At 43.6% G+C, this 15,748-nt stretch overlaps 1 long non-coding RNA gene across 1 annotated transcript; it reads left to right on the plus strand.

The window, feature by feature from the left end:
• Positions 1 to 11,218: 11,218 nt before the first annotated feature.
• Positions 11,219 to 15,292, plus strand: LOC119307581. Its single transcript, XR_005149389.1, has 4 exons — positions 11,219 to 11,437; positions 11,512 to 11,595; positions 12,004 to 12,182; positions 12,315 to 15,292. It is a non-coding gene; the product is annotated as an uncharacterized LOC119307581 (long non-coding RNA).
• Positions 15,293 to 15,748: the final 456 nt, after the last annotated feature.

Raw genomic sequence — 15,748 nt, forward strand, 5'->3', positions numbered from 1 at the left:
GAGGCAGGCTACGGGAGGTGGCGCGCGCCCCCCTTGCCCAATCCGAATTGGACAAGGGGAGGGGGCGTGGCCCCCCTCTTTCCTTATCCTTCCCCCTCCTTTCCTCTTTCCCCTCTCCTTTGGAAGGAATGGGGGGAATCCTACTAGGAACGGAGTCCTAGTAGGACTCCCCCCTTGGTGCGCCCCCCCTTGGGCCGGCCTCCTCCTCCCCCTCCTTTATATACGTGGGCAGGGGGCACCCCAAAGACACAACAGTTGTTTCTTAGCTGTGTGCGGTGCCCCCCTCCACAGTTTACTCCTCTGGCCATAGCATCGTAGTGCTTAGGCGAAGCCCTACACGAATCATATCACCAACATTGTCGCCACGCCGTCGTGCTGACGGAACTCTCCCTCAACCCTCTAGTGGATCAAGAGCTTGAGGGACGTCATCGAGGTGAACGTGTGCAGAACACGGAGGTGCCATACGTATGGTACTTGGATCGGTTGGATTGTGAAGACGTTCGACTACATCAACCGCGTTAACATAACACTTCCGCTTTCGGTCTACGAGGGTACGTAGACATACTCTCCCTGTCTCGTTGCTATGCATCTCCTAGATAGATCTTGCGTGATCGTAGGAATTTTTTTTGAAATTGCATGCTACGTTCCCCAACATTGACCGATAAAGATCTTCGTAGAATATGTAGGAACCAATATGAGCATCCAGGTTCCGCTATTGGTTATTGACCAGAGATGTGTCTCGGTCATGTCTACATAGTTCTCGAACCCTTAGGGTCCGCACGCTTAACGTTCGATGACGATTTGTATTATGAGTTATGTGTTTTGGTGACCGAAGATTGTTCGGAGTCCCAGATGAGATCACAGACATGACGAGGAGTCTTGAAATGGTCGAGAGGTAAAGATTCATATATTGGAAGGTTATATTCGGACATCAGAATGGTTCCGAGTGATTCGGATATTTTATCGGAGTACCGAGGGGTTACCAGAACCCCCCGGGGGAAATCATGGGCCTCATGGGCCATGGGGGAGAAGAGGGGACAGCCCACAAGGGGGAGGCGCCCCCCAAGGGGAGTCCGAATAGGAAGGGGAGGGGCCCGACCCCCCTTTCCCTCTTCCTCTCTTCTCCTTTCCCTCTTTCCCCCTCCGTTGGAAGGAAAAGGTGGGGGTGGGGGCGAATCCTACTTGGACTAGGAGTCCAAGTAGGACTCCCCCTTGGCGCGCCCCTCCTAGGCCGCCGACCTTCTCCTCCCCCTCTATATACGGGGGCGGCGGCACCCCAAAGACACACCATTTCTCTTAGCCGTGTGCGGTGCCCCCTCCACAGTTTACTCCTCCGGTCATAGCGTCGTAGTGCTTAGACGAAGCCCTGCGCGGATCACATCACCATCACTGTCACCACGCCATCATGCTGAGGGAACTCTCCATCGACCCACTACTGGATCAAGAGTTTGAGGGACATCATCGAGCTAAATGTGTGCTGAACACGGAGGTTTCGTACGTTCGGTACTTGGATAGGTTGGATCCTGAAGACGTTCGACTACATCAACCGCGTTAACATAACACTTCCGCTTTCGGTCTACAAGGGTACATGGACACACTCTCCCCCTCTCGTTGCTATGCATCTCCTAGATATATCTTGCGTGATCGTAGGAATTTTTTTGAAATTGCATGCTACGTTCCCCAACAGGCGGGTCTCAGGTGAGGTGGTGTCAAGGTCTTGGATGCCAGGGCGGCGACCCTGGTGGTGGTAGCACGGTGCTTGTGGGGGCTAAGCACGTGGCTTGGTGTTGACCGGTGGCCATGGCCATTTGAGCGGCATGGTAGCCTAGGTGTGCGCTTAGTGGCGGTGTGTGCTGGCCAGGGTGAAAACCTGTTCTATTTTTGGATGGACCGGCGACAGCGAAACTCGTTTCCTTCTTGAAGGCATCGTCACGGCTCTCATTGCCTGTCGTGGTGCCCCAGGAAAAACTTTGATCCTCGGATCGGGCGGTGGCATCGCTCCGGTGTCGCACCCTCTTTGAAGGCGCCGCCTTGGAGCCCACGATTCGTCGTATGCGGCTTCATTTCTCCACGGTGATCATCATTATAGAGCATTGCCCCATGAAAAAAATGGAAAGGCCAAAGAAGCCTAAATAAAAAAAGGGGGCCAAAGAAGCTCACCCAAAAAAAGAAGAAAAAAAAGAAAAGAAAAGGGGAAATGTTACTATCCTTTTACCACACTTGTGCTTCAGAGTAGCACCATGTTCTTCATATAGAGAGTCTCCTATGTTGTCACTTTCATATACTAGTGGGAATTTTTCATTATAGAACTTGGCTTGTATATTCCAACGATGGGCTTCCTCAAATGCCCTAGGTCTTCATGAGCAAGCAAGTTGGATGCACACCCACTTAGTTTCCAGTTTGAGCTTTCATACACTTATAGCTCTTAGTGCATCCGTTGCATGGCAATCCCTACTCCTCGCATTGAAATCAATTGATGGGCATCTCCATAGCCCGTTGATTAGCCGCTTCGATGTGAGACTTTCTCCCTTTTTGTCTTCTCCATATAAACCTCCACCATCATATTCTATTCCACCTATAGTGCTATACCCATGGCTTGCGCTCATGTATTGCGTGAGGGTTGAAAAAGTTGAAGCGCATTAAAAAGTATGAACCAATTGCTTGGCTTGTCATCGGGGTTGCATGATGGGAGCATTTTGTGTGACGAAAATGAAGCATGGCCAAACTATATGATTTTGTAGGGATAAGCTTGCTTTGGCCATGTTGTTTTGAAAAGACATGATTGCTTTATTAGTATGCTCGAAGTATTATCATTTTTTATGTCAAATGATAGACTATTGCTTTGAATCACTCGTATCTTAATATTCATGCCATGATTAGACATATGATCAAGATTATGCTAGGTAGCATTCCACATAAAAAATTATCTTTTTTTATCATTTACCTACTCAAGGACGAGCAGGAATTAAGCTTGGGGATGCTGATACGTCTCTATCGTATCTATAATTTTTGATTGTTCCATGCCAATATTCTTCAACTTTCATATACTTTTGGCAACTTTTTATACTATTTTTGGGACTAACATATTGATCCAGTGCCCAGTGCCAGTTCCTGTTTGTTGCATGTATTATGTTTCGCCTAAACCCAATATCAAACGGAATCCAAACGGGATAAAAACGGACGGAGAATTATTTTGGAATATTTGGGATTTTCCGGAGGAAGAATCAACACGAAACAGTGCCCGAGGTGGCCACGAGACAGGGGGCGCGCCCTCCCCCTGGGCGCGCCTGGCACCCTCATGGGCCACCCGTAAGGCGGTTGACGCTCTTCTTTTGCCACAAGAAAGCTAATTTTATGAGAAAAATCTGGGCGAAAGATTCACCCCAATCGGAGTTACGGATCTCCGGATATAAAAGAAACGGTGAAGGGGAAGGATCTGGGAACGCAGAAACAGAGAGAGACAGAGAGATAGATCCAATCTCGAAGGGGCTCTCGCCCCTCCCACGCCATGGGAGCCAAGGACCAGAGGGGAAACCCTTCTCCCATCTAGGGAGGAGGTCAAGGAAGAAGAAGAAGAAGGGGCTCTCTCTCCCCCTTGCTTCCGGTGGCGCCGGAACGCTACCGGGGGCCATCATCATCACCGCGATCTTCACCAACACCTCCATCATCTTCACCAACATCTCCATCACCTTCCCCCATCTATATTCAGCGGTCCACTCTTCCGCAACCCGCTGTACCCTTTACTTGAACATGGTGCTTTATGCTTCATATTATTATCCAATGATGTGTTGCCATCCTATGATGTCTAAGTAGATTTTCGTTCTCCTATCGATGATTGATGAATTGCTATGATTGGTTTGGGTTGCATGTTTTATTATTGGTGTTGTCCTATGGTGCTCTCTGTGTCGCACAAGCATGAGGGATCCCCGTTGTAGGGTTTGCAATATATTCATGATTTGCTTATGGTGGGTGGCGTGAGTGACAGAAGCATAGACCCGAGTAAGTAGGTTGTTTGCGTATGGGATAAAGGGGGCTTAATACTTCAATGCTATTTGGGTTTTATTTTAATGATCTTTAGTAGTTGCGGATGCCTTCTAGAGTTCCTATCATAAGTGCATATGATCCAAGAAGAGAAAGTATGTTAGCTTATGCCTCTCACTCAAATAGAATTGCAATAGTGCTTACCGGTCTAGTAACATAGTCAATTGCTTAGGGAAAATTTCACAACTCCTACCACCACTTTTCCACACTCGCTATATTTACTTTATGTTTTCTTTATCTAAACAGCCCCTAGTTTATATTTACGTGCTCTTTATTATCTTGCAAACCTATCCAACAACACCTACAAAGTACTTCTAGTTTCATACTTGTTCTAGGTAAAGCGAACATCAAGTGTGCGTAGAGATGTATCAGTGGCCGATAGGACTTGAGAGAGTATTTGTTCTACCTTTAGCTCATCGTTGGGTTCGACACTCTTACTTATCGAAAGAGGCTACAACTATCTCGTATACTTGCGGATTATCAAGACCTTTTTCTGGCGCCATTGCCGGGGAGTCATAGCGTGGGGTGAATATTCTCGTGTGTGCTTGTTTGCTTTATCACTAAGTAACTTTTATTTGCTGTTCTTAGTTGTTTTCTATCTTTAGTTATGGGTAGGAAACGTAAAATACCAAAAAAATTAGTTGTACCTACTACACCAATGGTTGAAGAACCACTCAAAATCTATCACACTCCTGAAGCTTTTTACTTGGATCATCTTCGATCCCTTTGTGCTCGTGCTGAAGCCCCAACTAGCTTAGTTGAAGGCAAATCTTTAGATGAGCATGCTTGTTATGTGCGACACCGTATATCTGAAAAAGGGAAACTTTTACTGGATCAAATTCATCGTTTGCAATGCTATGCTTGGAATTTATATGAAATTTATGATATTGCTTGTTGTGCTGAAAACCCTAAGAAACACCTTCCCTACCAATGTGAGTTTATTGATAATGGAATCGTATCTTCATATGCTAAGGGTGTTTATAATTACTATGATGTTCAACAAATTGAGGAATTTGTTGCTTTTAAGGGTGCTTATGAAATTGCTTCTTTGATTGAAAAGTATGATGCTACTCTCTACAAATCTGAAAATTTTACCGTACTTGAATATTGTTATGATAATTATGCTTATAATGCCTATGTTAAACTATATATTGAGAAATTCTCCGCTGTCCAAGAAGAGACTAATATTTTGCAGGAAGCTATGGAAGAAGAAATTGATGAAACTGTGAGCTCATTGGATGAAAAAGATGATGAGGAGAGCGAAGAACAAAAGGAGGAAGAGCGGATTGATCACCATGCCCACCTTCTAATGAGAGTAACTCTTCAACTCATACATTGTTTAATTCCCCTTCGTGCTTACCGAAGTATGATTGCTATGATGATTGCTATGATCCCGTTGATTCTCTTCAAATATCCCTTTTTGATGATGCTTGTTATGCTTGCGGCCAAGATGCCAATATGAATTATGCTTATGGAGATGAACTTGCTATAGTTCCTTATGTTAAACATGAAATTGTTGCTATTGCACCCATGCATGGTAGTCCTATTATCTATTTGAATTCTCCCGACTACACTATATCGGAGAAGTTTGTGCTTATTAAGGATTATATTGATGGGTTGCGTTTTACTACTACACATGATGATTTTGATAGATATAATATGCATGTGCTTGCTGCTCCTACTTGCAATTATTATGAGAGCGGAACTATATCTCCACCTCTCTATGTTTCCAATATGATAGAATTGCAAGAATCTGCTTATACTATGCATTGGCCTTTACTATGTGTGCATGAATTGTTCTTTTATGACATGCCGATGCATAGGAAGAGAGTTATACTTCGTCATTGTATGATATATGTTACTTTGTGCTCACTACTAAATCACAAATCATTGTTTTAAAATTGGCTTTGATATACCTTGGGATCCGGGTGGATCCATTACTTGAGCACTATATGCCTAGCTTAATGGCTTTAAAGAAAGCGCTGCCAGGGAGACAACCAGGAAGTTCTAGAGAGTCATTTATTTATGTTGTGTGCTTTCATATAGTCTAAAAAAAGAGGAAACCCTAAAAACTTTTCAAAAAGAAAAGTAAAAGTGAGAAAGACAAGCATTGTTGAAGTGGGAGCTAGCCTTGAACTTTGTTCATGCTCACAAAAACTTTGTGAATCTTGATTACAGAAACTTCTCATCAAAAATAATTATCCCCTTGTATAATTACATTGTATTATAAAAATAATGTGCTAAGGTTTGCCTTTAGGATGTTTACAATGCTTGTTGGTTTGTACGGTGCAGGACAGAAACTTTGGCTGTAGTGCACGATTTTACATTTTTTACTGGAACGTCAAACGGTTCTGATTCCTTTTGCACTGTCTTGATGTACAGCTTTTTTATTTTTAATAATTTTGGTAGAATTTTTGGGGTACCATAAGTATGGTGAATGTTCATATTGCTACAGACTGTTCTGTATTTGACAGATTCTGTTTTTGATGCATAGTTTGCTTGTTTTGATGAATCTATGAATTTATATCAGTGAATTAAGCCATGAAAAAGTTATGTTACAGTAGACACAATGCAAAAACAAAATATGAATTGGTTTGCAACAGTACTCAGAGTGGTGATTTGCTTTATTATACTAACGGATCTTACCGAGTTTTCTGTTGAAGTTTTGTGTGGATGAAGTGTCTAATCGAGGAGGTCTCGATATGGGGAAAAGGAAGAGAGGCAAGAGCTCAAGCTTGGGGATGCCCGAGGCACCCCAAGTAAATATTCAAGGAGACTCAAGCGTCTAAGCTTGGGGATGCCCAGAAGGCATCCCCTCTTTCTTCAACAAGTATCGGTATGTTTTCGTATTCGTTTCGTTCATGCGATATGTGCAAGTCTTGGAGCGTCTTTTGCATTTAGTTTTCACTTTTATTTTTTGCACCATGCTGGTATGAGATAGTCCTTGGTTGATTTATAGAATGCTCATTGCACTTCACTTAAATCTTTTGAGTATGGCTTTATAGAATGCTTCATGTGCTTCACTTATTATCATTTGAAGTCTGGATTGCCTGTTTCTCTTCACATAGAAAACCGCCATTTGTAGAATGCTCTTTTGCTTCACTTGTATTTGTTAGAGCGTGGGCATATCTTTTGTAGAAAGAATCAAACTCTCTTGCTTCACTTATATCTATTTAGAGAGATGACAGGAATTGGTCATTCACATGGTTAGTCATAAAATCCTACATAAACTTGTAGATCACTGAATATGATATGTTTGATTCTTTGCAGTAGTTTTGCGATATAAAGATGGTGATATTAGAGTCATGCTAGTGGGTGGTTGTGGATTGTAGAGACACTTGTGTTGAGGTCTGCAAGTCCCGTAGCATGCACGTATGGTAACCGTTATGTGACAAATTTGAAGCATGGGGTGTTTCTTTGATTGTCTTCCTTATGAGTGGCGGTTGGGGATGAGCGATGGTCTTTTCCTACTAATCTATCCTCCTAGGGGAATGCGTAGTAGTACTTTGCTTCGAGGGCTAATAAACTTTTACAATAAGTACATGCGTTCTTTATGACTAATGTGAGTCCATGGATTATATGCACTTTTACCTTTCCATCATTGCTAGCCTCTCCGGTACCGTGCATTGCCCTTTCTCACCTCGAGAGTTGGTGCAAACTTCGCAGGTGCATCCAAACCCCGTGATATGATACGCTCTGTCACACATAAGACTCCTTATATCTTCCTCAAAACAGCCACCATACCTACCTATCATGGCATTTTCATAGCCATTCCGAGATATATTGCCATGTAACTTCCACCATCATCATATACATGACTTGAGCATTTATTGTCATATTGCTTTGCATGATCGTAAGATAGCTAGCATGATGTTTTCATGGCTTGTCCGTTTTTTGATGGCATTGCTACGCTAGATCATTGCACATCCCGGTACACCGCCGGAAGCATTCATATAGAGTCATATCTTTGTTCTAGTATCGAGTTGTAATATTGAGTTGTAAGTAAATAAAAGTGTGATGATCATCATTATAGAGCATTGCCCCATGAAAAAAAGAAAAAAGAAAAAAAGGAAAGGCCAAAGAAGCCTAAATAAAAAAAGGGGGCCAAAGAAGCCCACCCAAAAAAAGAAAAAAAGAAAAAAAGGGGGCAATGTTACTATCCTTTTACCACACTTGTGCTTCAGAGTAGCATCATGTTCTTTATATAGAGAGTCTCCTATGTTGTCACTTTCATATACTAGTGGGAACTTTTCATTATAGAACTTGGCTTGTATATTCCAACGATGGGCTTCCTCAAATGCCCTAGGTCTTCATGAGCAAGCAAGTTGAATGCACACCCACTTAGTTTTCAGTTTGAGCTTTCATACACTTATAGCTCTTAGTGCATCCGTTGCATGACAATCCCTACTCCTCGCATTGACATCAATTGATGGGCATCTTCATAGCCCGTTGATTAGCCGCGTCGATGTGAGACTTTTTTCCTTTCTTGTCTTCTCCATATAAACCTCCACCATCATATTCTATTCCACCTATAGTGCTATATACATGGCTTGCACTCATGTATTGCGTGAGGGTTGAAAAAGCTGAAGCGCGTTAAAAAGTATGAACCAATTGCTCGTCTTGTCATCGAGGTTGTGCATGATGGAAGCATTTTGTGTGACGAAAATGAAGCGTGGCCAAACTATATGATTTTGTAGGGATAAGCTTGCTTTGTCCATGTTGTTTTGAAAAGACATGATTGAACTATTAGTACGCTCGAAGTATTATCGTTTTTTATGTCAAATGATAGACTATTGCTTTGAATCACTCGTATCTTAATATTCATGCCATGATTAGACATATGATCAAGATTATGCTAGGTAGCATTCCCCATAAAAAATTATCTTTTTTTATCATTTACCTACTCGAGAACAAGTAGGAATTAAGCTTGGGGTAGCTGATACGTCTTTGTCGTATATATAATTTTTGATTGTTCCATGCCAATATTCTTCAACTTTCATATACTTTTGGCAACTTTTTATACTATTTTCGGGACTAACATATTGATCCAGTGTCCAGTGCCAGTTCCCGTTTGTTGCATGTTTTATGTTTCGCAGAAACACAATATCAAACGGAATCCAAACAGACGGAGAATTATTTTGGGATATTTGGGATTTTCCGGAGGAAGAATCAACGCGAAATGGTGCCCGAAGTGGCCACGAGACAGGGGGCGCACCCTCCCCCCTGGGCGCACCTGGCACCCTCATGGGCCACCCGTAAGGCGGTTGAAGCTCTTCTTTTGCCGCAAGAAAGCTAATTTTATGAGAAAAATCTAGGTGAAAGATTCACCGAATCGAAGTTAGGAATCTCCGAATATAAAAGAAACGGTGAAGGGGAAGGATCTGGGAACGCAGAAACAGAGAGAGACAAAGAGATAGATCCAATCTCGGAGGGGCTCTCGCCCCTCCCACGCCATGGGAGCCAAGGACCAGAGGGGAAACCCTTCTCCCATCTAGGGAGGAGGTCAAGGAAGAAGAAGAAGAAGGGGGCTCTCTCTCCCCCTTGCTTCCGGTGGCGCCGGAACGCTGCCAGGGTCCATCATCATCACTGCGATCTTCACCAACACCTCCATCATCTTCACCAACATCTCCATCACCTTCCCCCATCTATATTCAGCGGTCCACTCTCTCGCAACCCGCTGTACCCTCTACTTGAACATGGTGCTTTATGCTTCATATTATTATCCAATGATGTGTTGCCATCCTATTAAGTCTGAGTAGATTTTCGTTATCCTATCGATGATTGATGACTTGCTATGATTGGTTTCAGTTGCATGATTTATTATCGGTGTTGTCCTATGGTGCTCTCCATGTCGCGCAAGCGTGAGGGATCCTCGTTGTAGGGTTTGCAATATGTTCATGATTTGCTTATGGTGGGTGACGTGAGTGACAGAAGCACAGACCCGAGTAAGTAGGTTGTTTGCATATGGGATAAAGGGGACTTAATACTTTAATGCTATGATTGGGTTTTACCTTAATGATCTTTAGCAGTTGCGGATGCTTGCTAGAGTTCCAATCATAAGTGCATATAATCCAAGAAGAGAAAGTATGTTAGCTTATGCCTCTCCCTCAAATAGAATTGCAATAGTGATTACCGGTCTAGTAACATAGTCAATTGCTTAGGGACAATTTCACAACTCCTACCATCACTTTTCCACACTCGCTATATTTACTTTATTGTTTCTTTATCTAAACAGCCCCTAGTTTATATTTACGTGCTCTTTATTATTTTGCAAACCTATCCAACAACACCTACAAAGTACTTCTAGTTTCATACTTGTTCTAGGTAAAGCGAACGTCAAGTGTGCGTAGAGTCGTATCAGTGGCTGATAGGACTTGAGAGAGTATTTCTTCTACCTTTAGCTCCTCGTTGGGTTCGACACTCTTACTTATCGAAAGAGACTACAACTATCTTGTATACTTGTAGGTTATCATCCGCCAACTCGTTCGGACACCAGACGGACCGCACGGCCTCCGGCGAGGCAGCTACGGCTGGCCTTGCACCAGATCCATACCCCATTTGGGCGGACGCAATGGATTCCCGACGTATGGAGTCTGAACGCAGCCGTCCACGGGCCTCCTCCCGGGCGCGGCAGAGTGCAAGACGGACGACCATCTCCTCTTTGGGGGCGCGCGGGATGAGCTCGGGGTCGACAGATCTGAAGGTGAAGGATTCGGATCCGCTGCCCGCCATGCCGGAGACGACCGGAAGGAGCCTGAGACGAGTTTGGGTGGCGGATGGGGAGTGGAGGGGAGGGAAGGGAAGTGGCTAGGGTTTGGTCCGGCGAGCGGATGGGAAGAATTTTATGTGGGATCGGGTGAGGAAGCGTGGGCCGGGGCTGACATGACGGGCGTGACCGGGCGCGCGCGGGCGCCCCATATCTGCTCCACATTTGAGCTAGATATGGGGATGCCGGTTAGCCCGGGTGAGGGTCCATCTAGGTTAAAAAATCGTGACTGAACAGTGACCGACGACCCACTCGGATGTATGAGACGGGTTCGAGAGATGCGGCTATAAATACTAGTCCAAGCGCTGTAATCCGTAGACGGTGGAAAATTACCGAACGAAACGCGTCGCTAGTTCACCTTGATAAAAAGCCACGCCCGCTGCTGGCGATACACATCACCCCCCTGCCGAAACACGGCTAAAAAAAACCTGCCAAAACTAAAACATGACTCGCTCATAAAAAACAAAAACATGCCTGGCTCAGACCCTCCTCATCCTGTGTGGCTCCCTCGATTGATCCCAAATCCCCAATTAATCCCACCGCCGCCTAGAGCACAAGAGCGGGCAGCGGCAGCCTGCGAACGCCAAGTACGGCGTGACCAGCCAGGTGGGCCGGTAGAGGAGTGCCGAGGTGCGCAGCCCCGGCCGGATTAGTTACTTTGTTTCTCAATTCAGATTGTTAACGGATGCGAGATGCAAATCCAGATTGTTATCCAGGACGATTGGACGAAGAGGGAGCAAATCTATGAGTGAAAGGGATAAGGGAAGGGAAGGAATGCAAAATGAAAGGTTAGTTACTTAATTTCTCAATTATGCGTTTGAGTGCTTGATGATTGAATTGCACGAACACGTTGCACCTGGATTGTACGTGATTCTAGTTAATGTCATATAATCTACTGTAGTTAGTGTGTGGACTGTCTTGGTTATGCATCATACAATTTTTATTATTTTTATTTTTTGTGTGTATCAAGTCGCACCTACAAATTAATCCTGCCTCAGCCACTGAGCACAGCCGAAAAAGTTCGCATCCTTTTGAAGAAGCACAAATACATTTCGAATATAGGGCGCGAAACACATCCTATGGAGAATATTCTGATTTATTGATCCAACAAGTTTAACCATGCTTTAATAGCCAATTTACAAGCCACAGCAACATCTAACCAGTGCTTCTGAAACTAAACATAAGCATGGTTGCAGACTTGCAGTAGCTTCCCAGGCACCAAACTAAACCCATCTCATCCATGGGGTTTCTTGCAAGAGTTTAGGACATGGTTGGAGGAACCAGAAGCTTGTGCATTTCTGACACAGAAGGCATTAACTACTCATCTACATCGATATAGACAGGGTGATCTCGGCGAATGATGTGGACGTTCATGGTAAGCACCTGCTCGTTCTTGAGCAGCTCAAACAGGCACATGTCGTCATCCTGCAGCTTGTTGTCGTTTACAAACTTCTTCCAGCCTGTGTGTAGCTCATAAAATTTGCACTTTTCCTTGTCGCCGATATAGAGCTTGGCTTCCCAAGTGTGGTTCTTCCCAGGCACTTGAAGCCTCATCCACTGCTCCTCGCGTGGAAGATGATCATCAGCGTATCCCTGTTCGATGTACTGAGTTGCACATTCACAAGGTAGGATGTTAAGTTGTCAACAGATCAAATAAGCAAACACATGCGTCCTTACCAAGAAAGAGGAAACTGCATGGATCGAGCACAACTTACCAGCTTGGCACGGCAGCTAGGCATGATGGACACGAATATTTTGGTTTCTGGCTGAATAACAAGGAGCCTCTCTTTGATTTTTCTCTTCTGCTGCCAAGTCAGTTCGGTGCATCTGGTAACCACATACCCCGTGTCAGTGCGAGTCACTTTCATCTTCTTCCGGCTAGCTGGTTTAAGATGATAGACTATTATTGCCACTCCACCATCGCTCTTTGACATTTCAAATGCACAGATATCGCCTTCCTGCAATTTGTTGTCGCGAACAAAGCAGGGCCAACCAGAAAAAATGATACAAGAAAGGATGCATGCTCCATCAGTGATAACCTTCAAATTGGCATCCCATGTTTTGCTGTTCTGAGGATGACAAAGTTTGATAATCTGGTCTTGATGAGGAAGGTGATTGGCAGCATACTCCTTACGGATGACCTATTACAAATGAATGATCTGGCTGATGAATTATCTCAAACCATAATTTGCAGAGAGCTAGTGTTTCAACGATTCGAACAAAGTTCTAGCAAGATATTCTGAATTCTGTTTTCTGAACATGGTGTTCATTCAAATAAATAAATAATCAAAGCATTGTACAGTAATCAAAACATACTGTAAACCTACCAGAAATCCATCAGATAGATTTTTCTCGTTCATGGCTGTGACATAAAATTGAATTCCATTCCGATTTTCGTTCAAAAATGCATCAACTCTTGCCTTCTGGGCACTAGTCAGTTTACAACCCATTTCTAAAATGTAATGTGATTCGGTAGACCCCCGAAGGCCACCTGAACTGCTGGGTTCCTGAATATCTTTTGGAAATGTTACATCTTCAGCTGTGCAACATCAATCATGAAGGCAGAAATCAGAATAAAAAGTAAATTAAGAAAATCTAAAACAAAACATCAATAGAAATTCATACTCAACTGTTCAATACTGAACTTGATTTCTGTGAACTTGAGTATGCTTGATTTATCTTTGAAGTTCTGCAACTGTCACTTGTACCGTCGTTCCGGCTTTCTTTTTTGGTGGGTAGTGATTGATCATGAAAAATGTCCCTCTCTTGGAGATTAGGACCACAGCTCATGATAACACATGAAAGCTCGTTCTCGCAGCCACTTGGTTTAAAGATTTTTACTTTGAAGTGGGAGTCCCCACTGTATGTAAAGACTAGGAAGTCATTTTGTTTAAGTTCATACGCACTGGCAAAGTTTGCCCACCCTGATCCAAAAACTAACTTATGCTGTTCCCTGGCAACCTGAACAATATAAATTTTACCATCTGGGACTTCTAGTTTGAGTTCATCAGATGTGTGACCTCTGAAATTAGTTGCGAACTTTGGTGGTATGGCCTGCATGAAGAAATAAATCACAAAGGATCTTTGACCAGAAAATGACCACATACGAGGCTAAGTGATTGCTAGTCCATCTTCATGCCTATATAATTCACTGCAAAGAAAACTAAGAGCACACATGCTTCTGTAATATAAAAAAGGGCAGCCCGGTGCATGTAGCTCCCGCTTGCACACATGCTTCTGTAATATCTATTATCAAATTTTGGTTATCTAGGTAAGTATACTTTGTGGCTTCGTGCAATTAATTCTCAAAAGAAGTATATTTAATGTAACCCAAATGGTGCTCAAACTCCTAAATTCGTCATCAAGATTATCAAATTACTAGCAGTGTTACTCAGTTTTTTGCAAAACTATAGTTGTGAAAACTGCAGGAGGTATATTTGGTGCACAAGAAACACTGTAATTGGCAAGGTCTTACCATTTCATCTTGAAATTACCCAGAGTCATAATTTTGAAGAAAGACCAGTCATGATCTTTCATGTGCCAATAATGGTGACCAACACATTCTGTGCATACTACACACGGTTTCTTCATCCTGTCATCATCTTGTCCAGGCCTGCCATATCAGTTGAGATGAAATTGTTAGAATATTGAAATCAAAATCCACACACACGGACAACCATTTTGAGACAAACTTTGACCGTCGATTGGACCTACATCATATGAGTTATATGCCCACCAAAAATATTCCACTCCTTGCAAACAAGTTTCCAGTGGTATAATTTTTATGGTATACTCATACATTATTCGTTTAACTGATGGTCAAAGCAAATAACAAAATATGCGCAGACCTTGCAAACCTGAACATAGGGAGATGGCATGACGAGTGAACAAAGTTATACTTATTGGTCCTAGGAACACAAAATGCAACTAAAGTTAGTACGGACCTTTCTCTATGTGATTGCAAAGGACTATCATGACAAATGTCCCTTTCCTCGGCATTAGGACCACAGCTCGTCATAACACATGCCAACTCTTTCTCGCAACCATTTGGTTTAAAGATTTGAACTTTGAAATGGGAGTCTCCACTGTATATAAAGACTAGGAAGTAACCCTGTTCAAGTTCGAAAGCACAAGCAAACTTCGTCCACCCTGACTGAAGAACTAACTTCTCCTGTTCCCTGGCAACCTGAACATTATAAATTTTACCATTTGGGACTTCTAGATTGACTTCATCAGATATGTCACCCTATGTTTTTAAGGCGGTAAAGCGTCATAAGGCGGAGGAGGGCCGCTCTGACGCCTAAGCGCCAAGGCGAGGCGGTAAGGCGAGGCAAGGCGACGCCTTAAACATTGCAGGAAAAGAGTCATCAATAGGTCTGCACATATTAATACTAGAAAAAGAGCAATGGCTGAGAGATGGGCCACTACTTATGCACCTCCCAGTGGCCCAAAAGCCCATCTAGTGGCCATATACACCCCCGTGACCTAATTCTTTTTTTTGGAACGAAGACGCTAGAGGCGTCTGGCTTTAAATTAATAAAGCCCATAGGCCAGAAGTACATGAGATACCACCAAAGCGGAAAGCGGAGATAAGGAAATAGTTCTGACGAGCCCCGCACGGCTCACTGCGAAACACAAGGTTCGACACAGCACATATTACAAACTACCATTAAAGTTCATCTTGCGTCGACCAAACTAGCATGCCCCAAAAGTCACTCAAAAAGCCTCGTCAGCTTGCTGGCGCCTGTCTTGCCTTCGCCTGAATCTCCTTGATGCTCGCCATAGCTGCTGTCATGCGCTCAGCATCGCGCTCCTTCCCCAGGGGTGTCCACATCTGCAGAAATAAGTGACATTTGAAGATGACATCCGCGGGGTGTCGAGGAAATTTTTTCTCGATCGTAAACTTGTTACGGGTCGTCCAGATAGACCAAAGTAGCGCCC

This window comes from Triticum dicoccoides, chromosome 5B (genome assembly GCF_002162155.2).
Source record: "Triticum dicoccoides isolate Atlit2015 ecotype Zavitan chromosome 5B, WEW_v2.0, whole genome shotgun sequence".
Taxonomy (NCBI): Eukaryota; Viridiplantae; Streptophyta; class Magnoliopsida; order Poales; family Poaceae; genus Triticum; species Triticum dicoccoides.